A 27,601-nucleotide genomic window follows, 5' to 3' on the forward strand; every position below is an offset into this window, starting at 1 on the left:
TGGAAATGTCATATCCTTGATTTTCCCAGTCCTGTTCAAAATTGTACAATCAATATCAGCAGAGTTTAGGATCACTGGCCATAAAGTAGGATCTGATGTATCGATTTCTGGTGTGCAATTTTTCTCACTGCTGTTTCTGTTATTATGCAAGGCTGATTCTTCTTTATTGTTTCTCTCCTTTTCACATAAACCAGATTTTTCTTTATAATAACTTTTCCTTTTCATGTGAGCCACATTATTCTTTATCATCACTCTCCTTTACACCACCAGGAAAACTGGATGATTCTCCATCACTTTCCTGACAGTTCCATTCCTTATCTTGAAGGAAATTTACCAATTCCTTAATAATAGGACTTCCATCATTTACATGTCACTCCTCAATTTCTTCTGCACTGGGACGATCGCTAAAGTCTAAAGTCTAAACACTGCCTAAAGTCCAGTCTATGTTGTTCTGTTTCAGATATTTTCCCATCAAATTTGCATCTTGCTGCAAAATAGATTGCAATTGAGCTTTTCACTTCCTAAACTCAGCTCCTGAAGGCTTCTTCAGGGGCATCTTTTATTTTCTATGGGTGAAAACCAGACAGTATTAGGGAGAGCAAAAGTCATAGAAAGTCATCAAACAGTATGTGTTAAGCATGGCAAAAGAAGTAACAGTATTTCTTTTATATTGTTGCGCAGATAGGGGTTCAATAGATATCTCCGGCATCTCATTAAATATGTCCTTTATAAGTTGCTATTTACACTCTTCAAGTCTTAAAATACAAGTACACTTCCACAATTACACAATAAAATAAGGTTCACAATATCACAGCTGGGCTCTCACTTCACTTCACTTCACTTCGTTCTTATATCTCACTGACTTACATACCTCACCCCTTATGTACCCGTGAGGGCATGGCTGACAACATTCTAGGAGGTTCAAGAAAAATGTAGTTCTCAGAAAGTCTGGAAGTTTCCATGAGATTCTACAAAGGTCCAGAACATTTTAGGAGGTCAGTGAAAAAATTCCACATACAGAATACCTGAAACATTTTATTTCAAACGTTCTATTTTCTCTTTGATCACTAATAAGAAAAACAGCACCCTGAGCTCGGCGCCTTCCAACTCCAGCACTGCAGGCAGTTGTCTGGGTCAGCTGCCCCTAAATCTGGCCCTGCCTATTGTACCCTCTGTGGGCATGACATGCGGGATCCGATTGAAGGTATGGCATTCCCTTCAGCTACCTGAGAAGTGTGAGTAGGGCCCAGCAGTGCCGTCTGAGCAGGGCGTGCCTGAATGCTATTATAGAAAGGATCTTTCCAGTAATGGAAGGTATAATAAATACAAAGACTCTTTTACGATGCTTTCAAAGTTGTGTTTTGACAATTATGTTTATGATATGCAATTGCAGTATTGATGCATAGCTGTGATTCACCATTAGCCAGTCAGGCCCAATTTGTGTTCAGGGTTATGCATACCACAGAGATGAAATAAAGGTGTCTGCAGATAAAAAAAATCAATACAGCGAGGACTTAGTGCGAGGTAAAAGGGTGTGTGTACAATATTGTTTGTTTGCATGTTGCAAGGAAAACCATGGTAACTAAATTCACCTTTTGTTGAACAGAGAGTCTAACAGGATGTGAAACAGCTAGACAACTTGTCTCTAAATAAGCTAGAGCACTCTTGGCAACAATCCTATCCTCTTAACCCCATTGTTATTTCTTTAAGCAGTGCTGCATATCCTTGATCACCCAATTTTTCCCTCTCTAGCCCCTTAATAGAGTTCTCAGCTGAAGACCCACTTTGTGCAGTAAACCTCTCTGCTTTGACAACCTAATCAGGCTCATGACAGGTCAGCAGTAGTGATGTGGTGAAAGGGCACTCTTTGACATCCCTGGGAGCCTTTGGCTAAAATTCTACAGCTACACTGAAAGGAAGGTTGGGGTGATTTCTCTGCCTCTTAGGCAATATATTCCCTCTCTGAATACTGCTGAAATGACTGCTAGAAATGGCCTATCCCTGAGGCGCATACAAATTTCTACTGGAAAGCAGTTTTTGTGTCTTTAGGATGGTCTAGATCGGAGTGGGCAAAGTTTTTGGCCTGAGGGCCGCATCGGAGTTCCGAAACTGTATGGAGGGCTGGGTAGGGAAGGCTGTGCCTCCCCAAACAGCCTGGCCCCCACCTCCTATCCGCCCCCTCCCACTTTCCACCCCCTCAGAACTCCCAACCCATCCAACCTCCCCTGTCCCCTGACTGCCCCTACCCCATTCCCCTGACAGGCCCCCTGGGACTCCCACACCTATCCACCCCCCCCTGTTCCCCGTCCCCCTGACCTCCCCCACCCTGAACCTCCTCCCCATCCAACTGCCCTCTGCTCCCTGTCCCCTGACTGCCCCCCGGGACCTCCTGCCCCTTATTCAACCCCCCACCCCCGCTCCCTGGCCCCTTACCATGCCGCTCAGAGCACCAGGACTGGTAGCCTTGCCGCCCAGCCGGAGCCAGCTACACCACCGCGCAGTCTAGAGCACCAGGGCAGGCCGGCAGCTCTCGCAGCTGCGCTGCCCAGCAGGAGCTCGCAGCCCCGCCACCAATAGCACTGGTGGCATGGCAAGCTGAGGCTGCAGGGGAGGAGGGACAGCAGGGAAGGGGCTGGGGGCTAGCATCCCTGGCCGGGAGCTCAAGGGCCGGGCATCATGGGCCAGATGTGGCCTGCGGGCCGCAGTTTGCCCTCCTGTGGTCTAGATTGTCCTAGTAGCAGATATTTTCCAAAAGTTTCCCTGGACCCTTACAAGATAGTCACTTTCAGTTCCTTCTCTCCTTACCATCCCCCATCTCTCCTTCCCCTTCTCCCTCCCCACAGTTCAAATGACCCAAGCTGCAGACTTTGCTAAGTTATACATGTATACTCAGTACATAATTCAGGAACAAAGCATAAACATTTCCAGCAAATGCACTTGATATAAGTTTGTTTGCCAAGTGCGATTGCCTTCTTCATTTATGGTGATAAAAAAACCAAATGAATAGCTCCCCCTGTTCCTTACGCTTCGTTGGATGATGGCCACTGTCTTGGCTGGCACACTGGGGACTGAACTAAGGCCCCTCCAGAACTAAAATGTGAGGTGCTATAGCTAGAGAACCAAGCCGTCTTAGCTGCTGCTTGTAACAAATGGTATCCTCTGGGGATCAGCTCAGCGGGGGGGACTTGTAACATGCACACCCCACAGGGTTGCATCTGCACAGCCCTGAACAAGGTACAAGGCGTTTCATTACACGTGAAGAGGGAGCATTCTGCAGAAGCCCATTATTCAAATATTGGCAATAAATTACTGGTCAGCACATGGAGAGGAAGCATTGACTGAACACCAAGTATTGCAGAAACATGTGCTGGACTGCATGGACTCCGGGTCCTGCGGTGCTTTCTTGCAGAAGAGATCTAGTGGCACTTTTGCAAAAGGTTTCTCCCCCTGCGACCCCAGTAGTGTGCCAAGGCCACAATGCAGTTCCCAATCTGCTCCTGTGCAAACTCTACAGCATATTGGACTGACCAAGTACAGGTCTGATTCTAGCCTTTGCCTCAGCAGCAACATGCCATGCTCGCAATACATAGAGGCTGTAAGTGAGCCATGAGGGGTGGGGTGAGAATTCCTACAGCACAGGGCTAATGTTAGTGGCCCTATGCTCCCCATCATCCCACCAGCCCTGGCAGAAATGAGCGTGCCAGAGATGGGAAGATGAAGAGCTATAGCACTCACTGCCCCAAAGATTTTAGACTGCAGTGCAGCCTGCAGGCAAAGGAAAGGCAGCCCCAGGTTAGAGCAGCTCCTGAGGTTGCTCTGACTTAGAGTGGGAGAGGGAGGGGTCACATCAGGCCAGAGTCTGGATAGCTCAAAAGTGGCATAAAGCCCTCTTTGCTGCCCCTACCCTGGGCTCTGTGGAGACACAACCAAAGGATCTGTCCCTACTATTATCCCCAATGTAGTTGACACCTCCCTCCAGGCTGACAGCATTTTAAAAATCAAGTACAGCATCACTGGCTAACACATCAGGCACTGACCCGGTGTTTATTTGCTTTCTCCACTTACAGGACTGAATAAGGAATGTTAATGGGAAATTGTTTAAGCACAATTGGCAAAAGTTAAACTCATGAATGAGAGGTCTTGGAACAGTTGTGTCTGAAATTTCTTTTTTTCTTCATAAACTGAAGTCAGTTTCCCTAATGAAACCTCAGGCTTTCAAATCCAGCCTAACTGCATGATTGTTATCTTTTTCCTGAATAAACAAAATACTTTATACCTTCTACTTGAGGCCCAGCCTCCCCTGGTATGCAGGAGAAAGTGGTGACATTTGAAATGCTGCTCCCTGCACAAAAGGAGATGAAAGCCGAAAACTGTGAGAACGTGCCTGTTTAATCCTTGCTCTTCTCTCAGACTGCAGGGTGATAATAAAACCTGACATATCTTATTGCCTTCCCTGGATGGTTTCCTGATTGCAGGGCCGTACAAAAAATAACCTAACAAAACAGAAATGGGACCACTCCAGAGATGGTGGGCCTGAGCCTGCAATGCCGCCATCCTGTAAGCAGCCCCACTATCTGCTCACACGTGGAAGGATGTGCAGGATCCTACCTTTGTACTCATACTAATAACAAAGGGCTTGACTGTTTGTGCCACCAACTCTAAGGGGCGGTACAGAGTACACCAGGGTGGGGGTGGGGGGTACAGAGTATACCGGGGTGGGCGGGGGGTACAGAGTACACCCACCTGGAGGAGAAATGGGAAGATTGTAATTCAGGAAGACACAAATCCACAAGTGCTGCTCTCTGAGCAGGACATGCATTTCGCACCGGTCATTAGCCTGGCACCGAATGTTCCCCTTGCCATGCTGACCCTGCTCCGTGGCCCATTGCAGAAGGGGAAGGCTTGGCCCTGCTCCAACCCATCGCTTCTAGCTGCCTTGAGCCCCATGGACAAGTGGAAGGGTGCAGTCCCCAGAGTGCGGAGTGCTGTTGTGTGCTGCCATTGAGCAGCGGTTGCATGAAGGAAAGCTTTTTGCATGCCCCTGCACGCAGAATCTGGCTACAACTGGGTAACATACCAATAGCCGAGTTAGTTTTGACTTCCCAAAGGCTGGGTCCTGCTCCCGTTGCTCAATAGGAAATTCATTGGGGAGGGGGCAGGACTGAGCCACAGTTTCCTGTTGAACATCTCCTCTGCGCTAGTAAAAAAGAACAGAACATTAAATATAAACAGGCACTGATATGCTGGACCTAGTGTGACATCTTCTAGACACACATGGTTTCAATTAAGGTTTATAGAGGCAACAGCAAAATGCAGTGACTCCATTAAGCATGTGGGCTTGTTGAGAGTTCAGTACAGGTCTTTGGTTTGTATATGGTTTTAGGGTCCAGTCCAATGCTTGTGGGGGGCCTTTTCATTTACTCCAGTAGGTGGTGGATCAATGCCCAAGCCTGTGGCAGTGCTGGGAACTGAATGGAGGTCTTCTGCGTGGAGGGCCTGAACCACAGCACTGTCTTTGTTCCTCAGTAAATTGTGATTGTGAACCAATAGCATGCCTGATTATTCTGATTATTGTTCAGAATTTGTCTATAGAATTAAGGAAGAGGATGGGTCGAAAAGGAAGTTTAGGAAAGCCTGTAAAATCCCTCTTTTCCCTCTTCCTATAATTTTGGAAGCTAAATGTTGTTGGGTTTTTTTAATCCATTCTGTTGCGTTCGTATTGTTGTGACACTTAACTGAAAACCAAAATGTAGCTTAAATCTAATGAAGGTACATAAGCAGCAGCAACTCTTATGGGAACTACACCTCATATTGTGTTACGCTCCAGTGCCAGAATGCGAGCAGGATTGGTATTACACAATCCAGTTTGCTCAGCTGCTGGGAAGCAGGGAAGCTGTTCCTGCTCACAGTATTTTTAATCGCTAGCAAATGGTGATGTCTGTTAATGGATAACATCCAGTTCTCAAGGAACCACAGCCCTTTTATGGCCTAACGCCTAAATGCCCCCGTGCCCTGGCAGGTGGTCCATATAACTTGTCTTCACACCAAGAGCCCAACTCTGCCAGCCTGTATTCATGTGAGCAGTCTTTACTCGCGAAAATGCATTTCCATTGCTGTCTCTGGGACTGCTAACATGAGGAAGACTTGTGGCATCAAGCCCCTCTAGGATAGCTTCATATCCCTGTGGTTACACTTTAAGGCCTGACTTTTCTTTCCAAAATTGGTTGCCACTTTGCCCAACACCCTGGGACTGTTCATTAGTCAGTAGAATTGCTCCCACTTTCCTCCTTACCAGGCACTGAAGCTTCATTGAGATTCAAGTACTCACCCCATAATGAGAACTATGTTTTCTCACTAAACTCTGTGGCCCAATCAGTGACCTCTGTCTTTTTAACACTTCATAGCCACGTGTCCTTTGGCATCCAAATTCTATTCAGTTCTGGGTAATAATCCTTCATTTTATTGATTTCTGCTGCATCTCTATTCAGGATAAATAGTAAGGGATAAAGAGCTATGTGTCACATTGAGAATCCAGCCCTAATAATGATTGAATGCCCCCTCAGGGGTGCATAAGAAGTCAAAGACAGCAGAAGCACCAATTACGAAGCTCTGCACTTCATTTACTGCTGGGGGAAGAAAAGGTTAATTATCTAACAATAAAGCAACTGTATTCGCTGAAGGTGGGCGGGTGAGGGGTTGTTCTGCTTCATTCTGAAACAAACAAGGTTGTGATCTATGATGTTAAAACATTGGAGCTGAATAGGGAACTGTCCAGTGTAATCTATCGTGCACAGGCAAATCAAACTGCATTGCAAAAAACTCTTGTCCAAAATAAACAGGCTATATAACGTCTTTTATTAAACCTGGTCTGGTTACGACACAGGGCATTAAAACCAACAGGTGCCTAGAAGAGTCAGACAGTCTCACGCTCTCTTAGTTACTAATATACAAGTACATGCACAAGTTCAAATGACTGACTGTAAAATAACTAGAGATAAGACCATGCCACCAAGTTTGAACCCAGTGCTGCGCTTTCCCAAAGCAGCTGAGTTTCAGTTTTCCTTTTACAGATATAGGAGCCAGTTACAAAGTTTCAAGTGGAATACAAACCTCCTCCCCAAAGATCTGTGGTGTTTGGATTCAGGGTTTCATTCTGGGGACCTCTACAATTAATCCTATATAAATTAGCTGTTGGCAAACCTCAAAAGATTTAGATCTTTGGATAAGCACCATGGGCAGTGGGTGAAGCCCCCCTTGGGGGAGGCTAGCCCTCAGCCCCACCTCTTCAGCTCAAGGCCCCACTCCTGCTCCCCGCCGGAGGCCTGGGCCCCACCCCCCACGGCTGGAGGAGCCCTGTCAGCCTGCCCCAACTGTCCCAAGTCACTTGCCAGCCCACCCCAGCTGCATGGGCTGGCCCAACCCCCGGGCCACTGGCTGGCCCAAGCACTTGGTTGTCGGCTGGCTCAAGCCGCCCCTACTACCCCGGCCCCTGGCTCCCAGCACGAGCCCCGAGCCTCAGGCTGCTCACTGGAGCTGAGACCCTGCCAGCTTCAGGGGAGAGGGGAAACAAGGGTGGGGCCTCGGGACAGAGCATGGGTGGGGCCACAGCCTGGGTTAAGGGAGGCTTAGCCTCCCCTGGCCTTTGATACCTGCTGCCCACATCGAAAAGTTCAGGAGCTAGATTCACCACTGGGAAGGCAATTTGCATCCTATTGTGTCCATGGGGACAGCTGTGCTAGGGGAGGAAAGATTCACCACCAGGGGTTCTGACATGGGAGACCCGTCAGCACAGCTGCTGACTGAGCAGATCTCCATATAGCTTAACCTTGCCCCTCTGTAACCTACCCCACTCATTTTGAGAGTTGAGCCAGACACCTTAGGCCCTAGGGTCTCACAGAGAGGAGGGGTTCCAATTGGTTACATTTGAAGAACATGGAGGTGCATTGATTAAACATAATTCCTGGGACAGTAGTTAGTAGTTGGGTTAGCAGTTGGAGCAGGGGGCTGGGAGTCAGAAGGCTGGGTTGTATTCCTCTGTCACAGATGTGAGTTAAGCCTTTAGTGTGGGGCTTACGTGGTGCACAGAGCCTGGAACAGGCATGCTATACAGATGCTTCATTCCCCAAAGTGTAATGTCATTCATTGCACTGAGCAAATGTTTTAATGTCCAACAATACCTTGTGCTTTATAGTATCTTATATGTGAGCTTCTCAAAGCACTTTGCAAGCATTCGTTAATTCCCACAGCACCCTTCTGAAATAGCAAGGGGAACTAGTCTCATCCTCATTTGACAAATGAGGAAACTGAGTCACAGAGACAGTCACATAACCCCTCAGGATCACATAACAAGTCTGTGGCAAAGCTGGGAAGAGAAGCCAGATCTCCCTGACTCCAAGTCACATGCCTTAACCACAGGACAACTCTTCTGCTTAAAGAAGCAGCTTCAAAGCCAACAATGAACTGACAAACAGGGGTTATGGTTTCAGCGAACATTGTGCTAAATACTTCAGAGAACAAAAGTTTGATTTATGTAGCTATCCTTGCACCAGGGTAAAAATGAATACTACTGTATCCTTATGTATGTATTTTGCCATGGGCAAAAATACAGAGATCCAAAATATACTGACTACAAGGATAGAATTTCAGCTAACTTTTAGTGTCTGCAATAGGTGTCCCTATTAGTTTACTGGAGTCTGCAGTAGATGGTTTAATTCACTTGGAGTGATTCCTTTGTTAACCCTTTCCCCCTGTGACCTCTCAGTCCTCATGTGTGGACTTCAAAGAATGCACAGTCAGCCCCCATGGTTTAAAAAGATATCAACTGGCTTTAGCTTGGCCCCTGTAAACCTGGTTCGTCTGCATAGATGGCTAGCAGTGGAAAGGCTAAGTGCAAACCTGAGAGACATTACGGAACTTGGCTAAATCTGGAGTTTGAACAGAGATGGTCCAGTAAGTCAGGATCTCCCTCTCTCTCCGTAATATGTGTGTATGCACAGTATAGACAAGATAAGTCTTTGAGATCTGGGTCTGATATTCAGAGGTGCTTCAGTGAGAGCTGCAGGTGTCTAGCATGACTGAAAATGCGTCTTGTTTTATTTAGGAGCCTCCCTACAAATGCAGGATCTGACTGTAGGCAGCCGATGTTGCGCTTAATGTTTATGAGCTACAAAAATTGCATCACTCAGATGTAGTTTCTGTAAATTTGCTGTACAGAGGCAAAACCAGCCAGTCCCCCACTTCCTCCAGCAATGACGCAGAGTTTATTTACCACATCTGAGTCTCGTCATTTGACATGTAATATGTATTTGCTAATAAAACTCAGGAAATTTGGGGGATTTTTTTTTATTTTCTACCCTCTGCTGGTGGTTAGAAGCAACATAGTGATGTGTTCTGTGCTGCGTCTGAGCATAAACTAACACTGGAGCTCTTTGTTCTTGGGATAGTTTCTTTTCCTTAAGAGAAGCCATATTACAAAAGTTTGTAGTACACATTCAGGACCTGGCTGAGTCATGCCCAGTTGTTGTTTTTTTTTGACAAGTGGCTGCAGGTTTAACGTTCTGTAGCTGGAAGTGGGCAAGTGAATCTGTGAAATGTTGGCACCTTCAACGCTTAATATTTAGATATAGCAATGGTGATAGCAATGAGATGAGGCTGAAAGAGATAATTGTACAAGAAAATAGACCTATTCTTGCATGCTATTATTTAACTCGGTATATCTTCCCCACTGTTGTGGGAAATGCATTGGAGTTTTATATGTACCAATGCTACACTCCTGTGAACTACATATTTATATGCAGAGTGTACACGGATCTGACTATAAGGTTCCTGTTTAGTCCCTTGCTCCTGAGCTGGCAAATGCATGGGAAGTATATTCAGCCCCTGGGAAAGGGAGGTCCTTGTGGTGTTTTCTAAATACCACACAGGGTAGCTCAGGAATGTCTTCACACGTTCAATAAAGAAGTACATCCAGTGCTCCTTGAATGGAAGGCTGGTTTGGTCAACATAGGGGTAAAAAGGAAGACAGGAAAGTTGTGGAGATTCCTGGGGCTTCCAAAGGCACTTGAAGGAGTGAAATCATTCTGCTGCCTTCCCCATCCCAAAACCCATACAAAACTATGTACAGTGTGGGATGCTACTTTTATCTTCCTTGGGCTGCAACAAAGGGAGGGATCATGAGACCACATATCTTGGCTTTACTAAGATAGTCACAGTTTTTCATATCATGTGCTGGTATTCCAAGATATTTTGAGACTCCTGAAATGGCCTGGCTTTTCATTGCATCAGTCAAGATCATCACTTTTTGAAATACATTGTAAAAGTGAGCTGTAGCTCACAAAAGCTTATGCTCAAATAAATTGGTTAGTCTCTAAGGTGCCACAAGTACTCCTTTTCTTTTTGTTGTAAAGGTGTAGAGTTTAGTGAGTGTTTACCAGGAAAGCCCCGTTCAGTGGAATGAGTGTTCACTGTCTGGGAAGAGAAAGGTCAAATGAGATTAGATCCTATTCCCAGCTCTTTTGTTCAAAGTGAATGTTAAGAACAGTTGTTCAGTGTTTCATGCTAAACTTATTCAGGGCACACAGTCTGGGATTTTCCAAAAAGCTGTAGGGGAGTTACATGTCCAGATTCCGTTAATATTCCATGGAAGCTGGATGGTTCAGTAACACCCTGAGGTTATGTGACAATCTCAAGATCTATTACTGGAAAAACTCCTCCATTCTCAGAAATATGTCCAGTTGCTGCTGAGTCAGAGACTGGCAGGAGAAGCAACAACATGGTTTTTCAGATAAAAGATTCATAGGCTATGTCTACACTGCAATTAAACACCTATGGCTGGCTCATGTCAGCTGACTCGGGCTCGCAGGGCGCAGGCTATGGGGCTGTTTAATTGCAGTGTTAGACATTTGGGGTTGGTCTGGAGCCCTGAGAATCCAGAGCCAGGCTCCAACCCAAATCTAAATGTCTACACCACAATTAAACAGCCCATAGCCCACACCCTGTGAGCCCGAGTCAGCTGACACGGGCCAGCCACAGGTATTTGATTGCAGTGTAGACATACCCATAGAGTCTAAGGCCAGAATGGACCATTGTGATGATCTAATCTGACCTCCTGTGTACCACCATAGGACTTCCCCAAAATAGTTCCCCGAGTGTATATTTTAGAAAAACATCCAATCTTGATTTAAATATTGTCAGTGATGGAGAATCCACCACAACCCTTGGTAAATTGATTCAATGGTTTATTACTCTCACTGTTACAATATTATGCCTTATTTCCAGTCTGAATTTGTCTAGCTTCAACTTCCAGCTATTGGATAGTACTATTTTCTGCTAGATTGAACAGCCCATTATGATATATTTGTTCCCCAGGTAGATACTTATAAATGGTGATCAGGTCACCCCTTAACCTTCTCTGTTAAGATGAATAGATTGAGCTCCTTAGTCTATCACTATAAGGCAGGTTTTCTAAATCTTTAATGGTTCTCATGGGTCTTCTCTGGACTCTCTCCAATTCATCAACATCCTTCTTGAATTGTAGGCACCAGAACTGGACAGAGTATTCCAGGACCGGTTGCACCAGTGCCAAATCCAGAAGTAAAATAACCTCTCGACTCTTTCTCAAGATTCCTCTGTTTCAGTGCCCCAGGAGTGCATTAGCTCTTTTGGCCACAGTGTCACACTGGTAGCTTATGTTCAGCTGATTATCCACCATAAGAGGCATTGCTTCCCAGGATAGAATCCCCCATTTTGTAAATATGGCCTGCATTCTTTATCTACATTTACATTTGGCTGTATTAAAATGCATATTGCTTGCTTGCACCCAGCTTACCACTGTATCAGTGACCTGTCCTCTTCCCTATTTACCACTCCCTCAATTTTTGTGTCACGTGCAAACTTCATCAGTGATGATTTTGTTTTCTTCCAGGTCATTAACAAAAATGTTAAATAGCATACGGCCAAGAACCAATCCCCGTAGGACTCCACTGGAAACAGACCCACTCGATGATGAGTCCCCATTTACAGTTACATTCTGAGATCTATCAGTTCGTCAGTTGCGTGGTACTGTCTCCTGGCTCTATAAAATGTTGCCAAATACTTGTCTCCGTTTTTGAAAATCTGGTCATTTAAATTATAGCTCACTTGGGGAGAAGCCTCAAGTGAACTAGTTAGTCCTGCCTCTCCCAGTCGTGAGCCAGTGTGTATAAAAGCAGCATCAACCAACACCCGTTTTGTGTATTCTTTACAATACACTTTTATAATAGCTATCTTTGCACTGAGCAATTCAAAAGCAATGGGGAATGAAATAGAAATGCTGTCATTTCCCTATCATCTCTGCTGTCACTGCAGTCCGATAAGGATAATAGAAGCATCCTACATTATGCGTGATCTTTTGTGGCAAAAGGTGGCGAATGATCTCACTCTTGTTTTGGAATCTCCACCATCGCCTTTTTTCCCCTTCTTGCTCCCCAATCTTGTTACTGCTAGGTAAGGATACTCACTACCATTAGTAGTCCTGTTGACACCAGTGGAACCACACACAGCCATAAGCACTAAGCCAAGTAAGAAGTGTTTGTGTGATGGCCGCCCTTTTGGCCACCACACTGGAGATTGAACCAGGGACCTCCAGAGCTAAAAACATGAGCTGCTATAGCTTGAGGTAAGGAGCCATAATTCCACAACTTGGGACTGTAACAAATAATAGCTACAGAGGGGGATCTGTAATGTACACTCACCAGTGACTAGGGAACTAAATGCATTGGGAAAAGGGGAAAAATAAGGGAGGTGAGAATTGGAGAAGACTGAGAGGAGGACAAAATTAATGTCAAAATTTCCACATCAGCTTCTGCGTTCAAACTCTTGGGTTCTTTGTAAAACAAAATGTTTCAGATTCTCCCATTAATTGTTCTTTCTTACAAGAATCACTAGTGTTAATGTAACACTTGGTTATATAAAAGACCTAAAGTAAGAGTCCCTACCCAAAGGAGCCTATAATACAAACCAATGGACAAGAACTCAGGGGGGAGATCTGGAAGGTACTAGTTCAGGAGAGGGTTTTGTTTGCTTTTTATATTGTAGTGACATCCCGATTGACATGCATTAGCATTTGGAAAGCTTGTAGAAGCAGTGAGTTTTCAGAAGGAATCTAAGTGAGGAGCGTGTGGGTGCCTGGATGCGGTAAAGAGGGCATTCCAGGTGTACGGGGTAGCATGGGGAGGAGAGGGAGAAGTAAATGCAAGGAGGAGATATAGTTCATTAGTGGAGCTGTGGGTGAGAGCAACAAAACCAGAGACATAAGCTGGGGCAGAGGTGTGTTGGGCAGTATTCCATCCCTAATCATTTATCAGCAAATAACCATGGGTCTGATTTGCCATTGTCCTATGCCCTGTGCAGTGCAAAGTGGTTGTAAAATGCTACTAAATCAGAAGGATAGCATTCTGCAACTACTTTGCCCTGCTGTAAATAACTGCACAAGGTGCAAGGCAACGGAGAATCAGGCCCACAGGGAAAAAGCTCCATTATCCTGTACCCTGGTAAACAAACTGCTAGCACTGGTATTCTCAACAAGTTTTCAGATGAAAGGAGCGAATTAATTTTTAACAGATCTAATCACATTCTGCATGGACATGATCTAAAATGTTTCCCAGCATATGGTAGCAATAAAACCGACTTTGTACGATTGGGAAAGCAGTGCCCCTATGCAGAGCATTACTAGAGTCAGGCATGGGAAATAATGTCTGAGTCACCAGTTTAAATCAAAAGCTTTCTGTTCAGCACACCGTGACAGTATTCATTTGACTCCTGTAGACTATGCTTCTGCCAGCTCTTGAGTCAATTACTGAGCACTGAGAGCCTGATTCTCCACTGCCTTAGTCCGTGTTTAGTCATTTAGACCTGTGCAAAGTTAATGTAAAGCACAATCAAATCAGAATTTTATCTTTTTATTATTTATACTACAGGAACCCCAAAGCCAGGACCTCATTGTACTAGGTGTATGTGTAACCATAGTGAGAGAAAATCCCTGTCCCAAAGAGTTTACAAGCTATATAGACAAGACAGATAATGAGTGGGAGGAAGGCAATACTATTATCCCAAGTTGCCAGGTAAAGAACTGAGGTATGAGACTTTGCCCAAGGTCACACACAAACTATGTGACAGAAAGAAAACCAGATGTCCTGGGTCCACAGCCTTAAGTACAAGACCATCCTTCCTCTCTGCACTCACTTTAAATAGGTATATTTGACAGAATAAGCTTCAAGGCAGCAAAGAATCAGGCTCTAGCTGTAGCTGCTCATGTGAAATGTTACATATTAGTAGGTCTCAACTTGAAGCTGTATATTGATGACACTACTAGCTTTGGCTCACCACCAGATCAAGGAGCTGACTCAGGACTTGTCTACATGGAGCTGCAGTGTACTCTACAGGGTGTGAATGGTAGAGTGCTCTAATGTACTGTGCGCTGATTGCCCTGTGTAAATGCAACTGGCATGAACTAAAATGTACCTGTTTTGGGATTAAAAATAGTCTTGTTTGAAATGGAACTACATCAGCACAAATGAGGTACCTCTTAGGGTTTACACAGGAGCAGTTAGAGTACAACACATTAGAGTGCTCTTACAATTCACACCTCTGTAGATAATACTGCAGTGCTGTGTAGACAAGCTCTAAGGCAAGTATACTGTAGAAATACATAAGAACGGCGATACTGGGTCAGACCAAAGGTCCATCTAGCCCAATATCCTGTCTTCTGACAGTGGCCAGTGCCAGGTGCTTCAGCAGGAATGAACAGAACAGAGCAATCGTCAAGTGATCCATCCCCCCTCATCCGCTCACAAAATAATAATGGTTCTGTCATATGAAGTGAGAGAAAGATATAAGGATTGATTCTGATTCCCCTTCCATCAGTGTGACGCCACTGAGTTTAGCAGAGTTACTTCTGATTTATGCTAAAGTATGTGAGATCCCCTCTGTCACAGCTGTCCCTATCAGTGCCAAAGGCTGTGCAAATTTCACCCTCCTGTCTTGCGCACGCAGGAGAAAATCAAATCCTCTCCAATTCCAGGGCCTCAGTATAAAACACTGATCTATAGTTAGCTGAGAAGGGGAAAGCACTCTGTTACTCTTATACTCATGCTGACAAGTATTTTTACTGAAGACTCCATGTAGCCAAAAGCAGGTGGATTCAGCAGGCGCTGAACACTGAGCAGCTGAAGGCTGGTGCTGATCCTGATGGGCGACAGAAGTGAACATATATCCTAAATGTGCAGCATGAACAACAGATGACCTGAATCCTGCATTTCCATTTAGAATGCCTCCTACATGCCCAAGAGCTCCAATGAAATATATGTCCTGAAAGACGGGAGGGGCAGAGATGTGTTTGGTTGATTATCCTTTCCTCTTTGGTTGGCTGAGATTTGGAAAAATAATTGTAGCCACATTACTCCCACTGAAATTAAATTTCAGCCTTTAGAAAATCCCAACCATTTGCCTTCGAGTGAATGCTGGCTTTTGTATCCAGACTTCAAGGCTAAGTTTGTCGGCACAGGACACAGAGCTTGCTCGGGGATCAGCCTGAGACAGTGGAATCATAGAATCATAGAAGATTAGGGTTGGAAGAAACCTCAGGAGGTCATCTAGTCCAACCCCCTGCTCAAAGCAGGACCAACCCCAGCTAAATCATCCCAGCCAGGGCTTTGTCAAGCCGGGCCTTAAAAACCTCTAAGGATGGAGATTCCACCACCTCCATAGGTGACCCATTCCAGTGCTTCACCACCCTCCTAGTGAAATAGCTTTTCCTAATATCCAACCTAGACCTCCCACACTGCAACTTGAGGCCATTGCTCCTTGTTCTGTCATCTGCCACCACTGAGAACAGCCGAGCTCCATCCTCTTTGGAACCCCCCTTCAGATAGGTGAAGGCTGCTATCAAATCCCCCCTCAGAACTTCCCCAGGAACTCAGGACCATCACAAACCTCCCCATCTTTCTTCCCTCCTAGTGCAAGATGGACTTCCTTAACCTTGCCTTCTCTAACAGAAACAGAAAACACCATGTACAGATATTGTAAACTGCCCCCTCCCTCAAAAAAAAAAAACAACCTACCAAAAACAAACACTTCACTTCACTTCACTGCCTGGGGAGGGGATGAGAGAACAAATCACTCATGACAGATGTGTAGTCACATTGCTTAAAGCACTGCCGGAAGGTGCTCAGTGATGAGCGGGCATAAGAACCTATGTAGAATAAAATAGAAATCCACCAAGAGAACTTCATTTACTGGGTGTTTTCTAAAAGAGCTGGGTGAATACCACAAGCATTTCCCACAACTATTCATTCAGTTTCTCTTTGGCCAGGCGCATACCCTTCACTGTTTGCTTTTCACAGATGCTTACTTTCCCAAAGTTACATAAACATTAACAATGTTAAATATTCCCATAGGCGTCTGTCTAAGACCAGAAATGAAAACGGAGTTTGGACCTTACGATGTCAACCTAGTACTGTTGACAAGAGTTTGCTTGGGAAAGAACTGGTTAAGAGCCTTAGCTTTTAGCTCTGAATAAATAAGAAAATCCTGGCTTGTTTTCAGCATGGATAACATAGGCTCATAGATTTTAAGGCCAGAAGGAACCTTCGTGTCTGACTTCCTGCAGCACAGAACTCACCCACCCACTCCTGTAATAGACCCATAACCTCTGGCTGAATTACTGAAGTCCTCAAATCATGATTTAAAGACTTCAAGTTACAGAGAATCCTCCATATACTGCAGAGGAAAGCAAAAACACCCAGGGTCTCTGCCAATATAACCAGGGGAAAATTCCTTCCCAACCGCAAATATGACTATCAGTTAGACTCTGCGCATGTCAGAAAGATCCACCAGCCAGACACCTGAGAACGAATTCTCTGTAGTAACCCAGGACTCTCTCCATCTAATGTCCCATCACTGGAACACTGGAGATATTTGCTGCTAGTAATCACAGATCAGCTACATGCCATTGTAGGCAGTTTCATCATACCATCCCCTCCATAAACTTATCAAGTTCAGTCTTGAAGCCAGTTAGGTTTTTTTGCCCCCACTACTCCACTTGGAAGGCTGTTCCAGAACTTCACTCCTCTGATGGTCAGAAAGCTTCACCTAATTTCAAGACTAAATTTGTTGATGGCCAGTTTATCTCCATTTGTTCTTGTGTCCCCACTGGGGCTTAATTTAAATAACTCCTCTCCCTCCCTGGTATTTATCCCTCCTTGCTATTGGTCTTGCAATTTCATGTGCCAGTTCCTTTGATATTCTTACATGGAGATTATCTGGGCCCCCAATTTAGTCCCATTAAGTTGTCTGAGTCTGACTTCTATCTTGGATGTAGTAATTTCTACTTCCATATCCATGTTCCCATTAGCCACCCTGTCGCTACACCTAAACTCTTCATTAGTCTTATTAAAAACTGAGGCACAGTATTTGTTTAGGCATTGGGCCACACCTAGAATATCCTTAATCTCCACCCCATCCTCAGTGTTTAGCGGTCCCACTTCTTTCCTTGTTTTCTTCTATATGGCTATAGAACCTTTTGCTATTGCTTTTAATTTCCTTTGGAAGGTCCAACTCTGCTTGGCTTTGGGCACTTCTCACTTTATCCCTCCACTTTCTGATCTCCAAGAGAGACCTTCCTTGCTGATCCCTCCCATCTTCCATTCTTTGTTGGCTTTCTGCTTTTTCCTAATCACCTGTTTGAGATGCTAGCTCATTCAGCTTGGTCTGCAACCCTTCCCTACAATTTTTCCCCCTTGCTTGGGATGCAGGTTTCTGATAACTTCTGCAACTTTGACTTAATTCCAAGCCTCCTTCACATTCAGATCATTGAGTTCTTCAGTCCAGTCCACTTCCCTAACTAATTCCCTTAATTTTTTAAAGTTATCCCTTTTGAAATCAAAGACCATAGTTGCAGATCTATTTTTGTTTATCCTTCCATTTAATTTAAACTGATTTAGCTCATGATCACTCAAACCAAGGTTGTCTCCTACAACCTGTTCTTCTATGAGGTCCTCACTACTCACCCAGTACCAAATCTACAATGACATTACCTCTTCTTGGGTCAGAGCCTATTTGGTGAAGAACTCTGTCAGCTATCCCATCCAGGAAAATCTGGGCCCCACTATTATTAGTAGCACTTGTCCTCCAATCTGTATCTGTTAAAGTTACAGTCTCCCATAATCAAACAATTCCCAGTAGTGTTTATTTCATTAAAACATTAAAGAGCTTTCTATCCATATCCAAATTGAATCCTGGTGGTCTGTAGCAGACCCCCACCACTATATCAGGGAACCTCTAGTAACTTTCTTTCCCAAAGTGATTTTGACTCAGACAGACTGTTTAATCCATTCCATCACTTCTAAATTCTTTATAGTCTACTTCATCTTTAAGATATTATGCTACTCCACCACCTTTGCCTTTATTTCTGTCTTTCCTCAACAGCACATACCCTTCAATACCTGTACTCCTGTCATAACTACTATTCCACCATGTTTCTGCTATCCGTATAATATCAGGTTTCACTTCCTGCATCAGTTCCTTCATGTTGATACCCAAGCTCCTAGCATTGGTGTACAAACATCTTAGTTATTTCTGCTTGGCTTTGGCCACATTCCTCACCCAATTGGATACAGTCATTCTACTGCCAGTATCACCTACCTGACTGTTTGCTTCATTGGTATCTGCACTATTTTTCCTCTTAATGTCCATTCTCCTACCCCCTGCTGTTCCATTCTCCATTGCTGTGTCCTTTCTTACTTGATTTTCCTCCTGCCCAACATTAGACTCAGGCAAGGAGATGACATGCGCATCTCCCAACCATTTCCCCCAAGTTCCTAGTTTAAAGCTCTTTTAATCAGTTGTGCCAGCCTCCATCCCAGAAATCTATTTCCCTCCCTACTCAAGTGGAGATCATCCCATGATAACAGTTCTCTGTCCATAAATGCCTCCCAGTGGCCAAACATCCCAAAGCCTTCCTTATAGCACCACAGCCTGAGCTCTCTGTTGGTCATCATAATCTTGTCTTGCCTTTGTTCTCTTCCTCTAGGGACAGGTAGAATCCCACTGAAGGTCACCTGAGCCTCCATTTCCTTAAGCTTCTTCCCCAGTGTCCCTTGGCATAGTGTGCCTTGATACATTCCAGCGAGTCTCTAGCTGTATCATTTGTGCCCACGTGAAGGACAATCAGTGGATTCTTTCCTGCTCCCATTAGGATTCTCTTCGGCCTCAGGTCCACATCCCGTATCTTAGCTCCTGGCAGATGGCACACCCTTCTGTTCCTTAGATCCGCTCTGGTAATAGGCTTGACCATTCTTCTTAGTAGGGAGTCATCAACGTAGACCTGCCTCTTCCTGGGGATGTGTTATTCTCTGGCCTTCCTCCTGTTCTTTCTGGCTGCAAGTCCTCTTGTCTTTTATTCTCCCTTGTAATCTTATGTGAGTCACCCTGTAGCCTCCTGGAGCTTTGAACTCTGGCTCTCTCCATTGACTTTCCCCCCTCTTCTTACAGGAGTAGCTGCTCCTCTCTTCTTCCTTGTCCTCCCACCTTCTGTTACTGCCTTCTGTGCCACTCAGCAAACCTGTTCCTGAACTATATTTCTTCTTCATTAGCTGGTCTTTTCCTCTACCTGGTTCTTGTAGTCACATGCTTCAAATGACCACTTTCCTCACCCAGCAGTTCTTCACTCTGAGTTCTTCATGATGGAGTGGATGCTAGTACTCAAAATGTCTGACCATGTTATCTTCTCTCTTCCCATAACTAGCCACATACTTGGACATTTTGTTCTGCCATGGAAACAATAGATTCATTTTAATGAAGTGTTGTTGTACCAATAAAATAAAAACCAGCAGGATCTTATTAAAGGGAAAAAGGCAAAATACCACATTTATTGTGAATACCGAAAGGATCATAGTAAGCAGTTAGTTATAGTTATAACATTCCATTCAATCTCAAATTTATTCTCACATTCATTCATTCATACAAACATACACACACACACACACACACACACACACACACACACAGGTTCTGCAAGGTTGTTATCATAGTTACCAGCCTTAGAGTTGCTCATGCCAAGTCACTGGCCAGGTGGCCTGGACATGAGGAGGGAGCAGGGCCTTGTCAGATGCTCATCTGATGCTCCTGGAAGTTGGTTTGCAGAATCAGACCCCAAAGTTCTCACTTTTTAGAGTCTATTTTTATAGGAATTTCTTCCTATGCCAGTCTATGGGAATTGCTTCATCATGCTGTTGCTGAATCAATCAGCAGATAGCACATTCCTGACGGCTCCAAGATGTTATCTTGTTCTTTGGTTCTCCCATTCTTGAGGCTGTTGAGTGGATTCCAGTCTGCCCTCCGGGTGGGGTCCTCTGGTTATTTCCACTTGACACCTTCTTCAGCCGATGGACACTGGATTCTTAGGCTGGCACCTCCCTGATCATTCAGTTATTATCCACACCAAGCATCCATCCACATACATCCTCTATCTCTATTTTAATCACAATTGTTAATACAACAAAAGGGTGGGGAGTCTCTGGGTGCTGTTTCTGTTGTTAGAGTATTGCTTTGAGTCTCTCTCTGTGCGAATTGCTTTGAGAACAGACTCTGTCTTAGAATGTACTAACACAATTAGCAGCTTGCAAGTTTCACACATAGAGGGAGAGAAACAGTACCAAAAACCAAGAGACCTCTTAATTAGTAATACCCTGGAATTTAAACTCTGGGGAATCAAACTCATTTGTGATTTTAATACAGAACTTCTTTAATATGATCCAACATAATCCCCCTTTTGACACTAAGATTTATAATCGTCAGTGTCACTTTCTATGTAGCCTATTCAAGAGAAAGTACTGTGAGGCAATTTGAGTTTGTGATTCCAATTCATGCCACATACATGATCCTGGTGATGTATCTTTACTACAAGGTTCTGGGGCAACAGGCAAGGTGAGGCACACCCACTTTTGAGGAGTCCATTCGGTACAACCTCTAGTGTCCAATAGCTTCCCTCCCTCCCCAGCCCACTGGCTCGAGGTCCAGGGTAGCCAGAAGGATCCCATGTGTAATATGGGGAGTGGGTTAACCTTCAATACCTTTGCCTCCAGGAACTGTTAGTGTGCAATTTTGACAACAATTTCTCCCATTAACAAGTCTGGTTTACAATACTGGAAACATATTGCATCCATTCATATTGATAAGTGTCAAACAATGATCTCTTTCTTTTTTAACAAATGCATCAAACCCTTAATATTTCCCAATATGACCCAGAACATTTTGTGTTCCAAAGTAGCTAGTGCAAGTATCTGCATTTCAGTGCATCCCATAGTTATGGCTGTGTAGTTTCCTATTTCTAATATTTTTTTTTCTTATGGATAAGCCATGTGGTAGTATTAAGCCATTACTAAAGATTCCATTGGCCTTTTAGGTTACCCAGACCAATTTGGACCAAGTCTACATTGGCATGTACTTGTTTTTGTATCAGGCTGTCCTGTAGCTGGGACAGAAAGCTTAATTTATTTTTAAGTTCCTGCAGGTCTTCAGTATTTTTTTTTTAAACACACAACAGTGCGAGCAACAACACAAAACACAAGACAAAACATAGAACACAGAACACAGAACACAATTTCTATTGTGACAGTAGATTCATGGTATTGGGTTGCTTTTCAGCTGGCATCAGCTTTTCCTGATTTTCTGAAAGACAAAAAGAACATGTTTCTACCCCTTTTGGGGTGGCAGATTATTGCTTAAAATATTTCTTTTACAAATACCCTTGCTGATTGCAGGCAAAACAGAGAAATTGCCCCCATATTTTCCTGTTTTTGTTCTATAGGCAGGCCAGGTTTCAAAGGCTTTTATCTTTTAAGGGTTATGGGGAAATTATCCCACTGTTTAGTCATTAAATCCCTGAGTTTTCCTTCTTATACAGCAGACCAAGTTTATAATGTTTTTCCTGCTGTGTTAAGCTTTAAGTTTTATTTACAGGTAATAACTGAGAAGCATCATTACCATACGACCTTAAAGGATTTTTTGTTACAGGGATACTTATTATCATTATTATCCCATGCCTTTTATTTAGACAATTTGTTTGCTGACCAGGTATGTCCTTTATCTGCAGCTCCTTTGTGCTGCTAGTTCTTTCCTTCCTTTATCATTTAGGTCATTTGCATTTTCACAGAAACTTCCTGCTTTTGGATTTAAAGCCATCAGCAGCTCAGAGACTCTATCTTAAAAGGGACACAATCAACTTTCACCAGAGTTTTGATTACTTTTAACTTCTGCTTCCAAAACACACAGCAATCTGAAAAAGAAAACCCAACCTATTGTGGCTCCCTTTGGAGCCCTAATAGCATTTTAATTAAGTAGCATGGTATGTTTGCATTTCTTTTGCCCCTTCTACAATATACCCTGCACATGTTCTGGGGCAAATGCACATTCCTTCCATAGTTTAATTTCTATAACATTATCCAGATCCATTTTTACATAAGGTGTCACTATTTCTTTTTTTGCTTACAGAGTTTTCATGTACCTTTATCAAAGTGACAGTCTGATTACTCAGAGCCATTTTAAGACTCAGTGTTTCTAACATTGCTTCTTTTTGTTTTGTGCACCTCACCCCTGCTGTTGCTTCAGAGAGGCACTGTCTTTTTTTTAATTTTTTTTTTTTACTACAACTCTCATCTGCTGTTTTGTTACAAAAACAAACAAACAAAAAACAAACAAACAAAAAGAATCCCAAATTTTTTTTTTTTTATATTCTCCTGATTTTGACTGCCCTGCTGCAGCCACAACTTAAAAACATTTTAAATTTTGTAAAGCATTGAGTTACCTTTTAAGGGTTAAATGCCAAATCCCAAAGCCAAACAACACTAATTACCTGTGTCTAGCAAAAAGGTCTGTCAGTTTTGCAACTTTGAATTAAAGAGTCAAATGGATTTTTAGTGGCATTAACAAAAACAAAACTAACTGGTCCTTAGAACTTTACATATTTACACACACACAGACAGATACATACACATTTTCTTTTCCTTAACATCCCTTCCACACTGCTCTGTTTTTTACATCTTACATTCCCTTTATACATTTGAGGCAGTTAAGTTCCAATAGAACCCTCTTATGTTCTTTTAGCAAATTTGACTAAATTGTCCAGTCAAATGATTTTAATCAGATAGTTTATTTTTGCCTGGCTAATTTACAGACATTCCTTTGGAAAAGGGCCCATTTTTCTTTCAGAATGGCTGCAAAGAAACCAAGAATGCTCTAACACTTTTCCTTTTTAACATTTTCGGTTAAAAGTTGTTTGGGTGAAATACAAAGTTTAACTGCTTAATTCCCTCCAGCCTCTGCAGAGTTAACTTTTTTTTTTTTTTTTTTACTCTCTTTTCTCTTTGTAATTATGCCTGGGGGTGCCGTACATAGGACCTTCTCCCCCTTTACCTGCCTCCTCCAGCCTCTGCAGAGTTAACTTTTTCACTCTTTTTATATTCCTGGAGTGCCTCTTTCACTATTTTCAGCTGGCTTTGGATATTTGTAGCCAGCACCTTCCAATTGTCTGCTCCCTTTTCCATTTGTGCCTTTTCCTCTTTACATGAAGACAAGCGGAGGGAAGAATCCTTACATGCCTCCCACAACAACCAAATTGCTGCTGCATCTCTTTTGGCAGCACTAGAAGGTTTGTATATGAGGATATACTGAGCCAATCTATCCTCTAGGTCCGAAATAGTGCAGACATCAGCTAGGGCTTGTTTAGTCCAAGGACTGTGCCCACATTTTTGAAGGATTTGTTTAAAAGGTGTAATTTCTTTAACAAAAGGTGAGGTTGGAGTTCCTTCTGACTCCATTCCTCCCTCTGGTACTGGCTTACCCTGTTTTCTTTTAAACATCTTAACATGGATATTTCAATCTCTTTGTCACTGCTGGTATTACTTAGCAAGTGACACAGCCTAGATTCTGAAATCATAGCTTAATCTATGCGTTTTTCCCCCTGCTACCTTCCCGGAGGCCAGCAGGTCCCCTGCTACCTTCCCAGAGGCCAGCAGGTCCAGTTAACCTATTTCTCCCTGCTACCTTCTCGGAGGCCAGCAGGTCTGGTTAACCTGTTTCTCCCTGCTACCTTCTCGGAGGCCAGCAGGTCTAGTTTAATCTGTTTTCCCTGCTACCTTCTCGGAGGCCAGCAGGTCCCCTGCTACCTTCTCGGAGGCCAGCAGGTCTAGTTTAATCTGTTTTCCCTACTACCTTCTCGGAGGCCAGCAGGTCCCCTGCTACCTTCTCGGAGGCCAGCAGGTCTGGTTTAATCTGTTTTCCCTACTACCTTCTCGGAGGCCAGCAGGTCCCCTGCTACCTTCTCGGAGGCCAGCAGGTCTGGTTTAATCTGTTTTTCCTGCTACCTTCTCGGAGGCCAGCAGGTCCCCTGCTACCTTCTCGGAGGCCAGCAGGTCTGGTTTAATCTGTTTTCCCTACTACCTTCTCGGAGGCCAGCAGGTCCCCTGCTACCTTCTCGGAGGCCAGCAGGTCTGGTTTAATCTGTTTTTCCTGCTACCTTCTCGGAGGCCAGCAGGTCCCCTGCTACCTTCTCGGAGGCCAGCAGGTCTGGTTTAATCTGTTTTTCCTGCTACCTTCTCGGAGGCCAGCAGGTCCCCTGCTACCTTCTTCGAGGCCAGCAGGTCTGGTTAACCTAATAGAAATGCCTAGCTCACTAGAGCTGGCGGTGTGCACACCAATATTTACAATAACTGAGGTTTTTTACCAATATTCCCCCTTTCGCAATTCTCCACCAAAATGTTGTACCAATAAAATAAAAACCAGCAGGATCTTATTAAAGGGAAAAAGGCAAAATACCACATTTATTGTGAATACCGAAAGGATCATAGTAAGCAGTTAGTTATAGTTATAACATTCCATTCAATCTCAAATTTATTCTCACATTCATTCATTCATACAAACATACACACACACACACACACACACACACACAGGTTCTGCAAGGTTGTTATCATAGTTACCAGCCTTAGAGTTGCTCATGCCAAGTCACTGGCCAGGTGGCCTGGACATGAGGAGGGAGCAGGGCCTTGTCAGATGCTCATCTGATGCTCCTGGAAGTTGGTTTGCAGAATCAGACCCCAAAGTTCTCACTTTTTAGAGTCTATTTTTATAGGAATTTCTTCCTATGCCAGTCTATGGGAATTGCTTCATCATGCTGTTGCTGAATCAATCAGCAGATAGCACATTCCTGACGGCTCCAAGATGTTATCTTGTTCTTTGGTTCTCCCATTCTTGAGGCTGTTGGGTGGATTCCAGTCTGCCCTCCGGGTGGGGTCCTCTGGTTATTTCCACTTGACACCTTCTTCAGCCGATGGACACTGGATTCTTAGGCTGGCACCTCCCTGATCATTCAGTTATTATCCACACCAAGCATCCATCCACATACATCCTCTATCTCTATTTTAATCACAATTGTTAATACAACAAAAGGGTGGGGAGTCTCTGGGTGCTGTTTCTGTTGTTAGAGTATTGCTTTGAGTCTCTCTCTCTTGTGAATTGCTTTGAGAACAGACTCTGTCTTAGAATGTACTAACACAGTTAGCAGCTTGCAAGTTTCACACATAGAGGGAGAGAAACAGTACCAAAAACCAAGAGACCTCTTAATTAGTAATACCCTGGAATTTAAACTCTGGGGAATCAAACTCATTTGTGATTTTAATACAGAACTTCTTTAATATGATCCAACAGTGTAGCCACTCTAATGCGAAAGACAACTTAACCTGTTGTACATGAAGCACGTGCAATACCTAAATCTGGTCAGAGTAAACCTTCAGTGTAGGGCAGTAGAGGTGTTGTACAGTTATATAGAACAGGGCCAGTCACAGATGAATCTGGAGCTGCCAGTACTTGCAGACAACAACATCCTGGAGGATAGGCCATTTTTATCACCCATTCTCGCAGCTTAAGGGTCAGTGCTGACAAGGCCTAAGTCCTCTCGTCTGACCCACAAGACTTGCCTTCCATCTGAGATGCTGCTCTCAGGCTACTGTTGCTGTAATTCTCGCTGACAGGCATCATGAGCTAAAATAACCTTCTCTCTAATTATGGAATAGGCAATGGTCCTTATAAACATGTTGGGTGGGATTCACAAAGGTACTTAGGCACCTTACTCCAAAATCAGTGGGAGTTACACACTTAAGTATCTTTGTGAATCCCGCCCATTAACATTAAAATGTTTTTTCAACTTGTGATTCTGACTTGGTGCTCTTGAAATAGGCCAGCCTGTTTATTTCTATTGCAAAGTGACAATCACAATGGAGTAGCTGATCCGACTGGGAAAAATCACCACATGTAAATGTTCTAAATATGCAACAGATTTCACGGGGCTACCACATCTAAATGAACCCACCAACATCCACACTTAAGAAAACATTCACTGAATTCAATTCAAGCAAAGGAAACTTTACTCATTGGGGGACATACTCAGTTTGCTGTTTTCACAGCAACAAACTCTATTCTTGACACCAACTGATGTAAAGCTAAAGATTATTCCTTAGCACAGGGATTATAGAAAGAGCATTATTCCAGTGAAAACCAAATTCCAACTGTGCTATTCTACCAGAAAAAGTCCCTCCAGTTCATTAGTCATAAAAAGCCAAGAGTGTTACCACAAAAGGCTGTCTTAGATCAGGAAGCTGAATTGTGTAGGCTGTAAAAATATCAGGGAAGACCCATATGGACTCACTTTGGCAGGTGCAGAGTTGGTGCCTTGTAGAAATACATAAAAGGAAACTTAAAGACATGCAGTTTAAAACTGGAGTTACTCTGGAAAATGCTTGACAGAGTCACCACTATGATCTCCCACAGCCACCCTTCTAAAGAGAAAGATCAGTCACTGAGAATTCCAATTTTCTTTTTGTATTATGGGTGGGTAACATCCATGTTGCATGGAGTCACAAGTGCTGGTCTATGCCCCAGCCTATCACCAGTCTTCTGGGAGTGACCTCTTTAGCGGACTCACACATTTCCACAGAGGCAGGCCTGTTGCCTCCAAGACTCCCAGACTGGGCTGTTGGCACCAGCAGTCCCTGTCTCTTTCTGTGGCTCCCTGCAGTGAATCCAGCCAAGCCAAACTCATGTAGGAAGTTTGTACTGTACTCCTCTCAGTGAGTATTCACAGAGACACAAGCAGCCTTTTCAAAACAACTTAGCCATTTATTATTAACCTGCCATAATGAATCTGAAAGTTCTTGGCTTAGCACAGAGAGGCAGAAATTAAGCCATAGTCCACCCTCATCAAATAAGTGCCCTGGTGGACCAGCCAAGCTGTGATGGACTTCATCTCTGGTTCTCTTGCTCATCCTTTGTCTTCCTTGGTCTAGGCTCCCTCCAGCTCAGTTCCCAAGTCTCACCTGCTGGCATTTCCTACTGCTAGGTGTTGATTGTTCAGTCCTTGGGGCATCTCTTTGTCTTGCTGGCCCTTCTGTTGATTCGGGTCAGCTTGAGCCAGTTCTTTAGTGACTCTATTAATTCTCCCCAGACAGCGTGCGCGCGTGTACACACACACACTCTTCCTATCTCCTGCACTGTTCCAGGAGCAGTGTTAACC

This window comes from Lepidochelys kempii, chromosome 1 (assembly GCF_965140265.1).
Source record: "Lepidochelys kempii isolate rLepKem1 chromosome 1, rLepKem1.hap2, whole genome shotgun sequence".
Taxonomy (NCBI): domain Eukaryota; kingdom Metazoa; phylum Chordata; order Testudines; family Cheloniidae; genus Lepidochelys; species Lepidochelys kempii.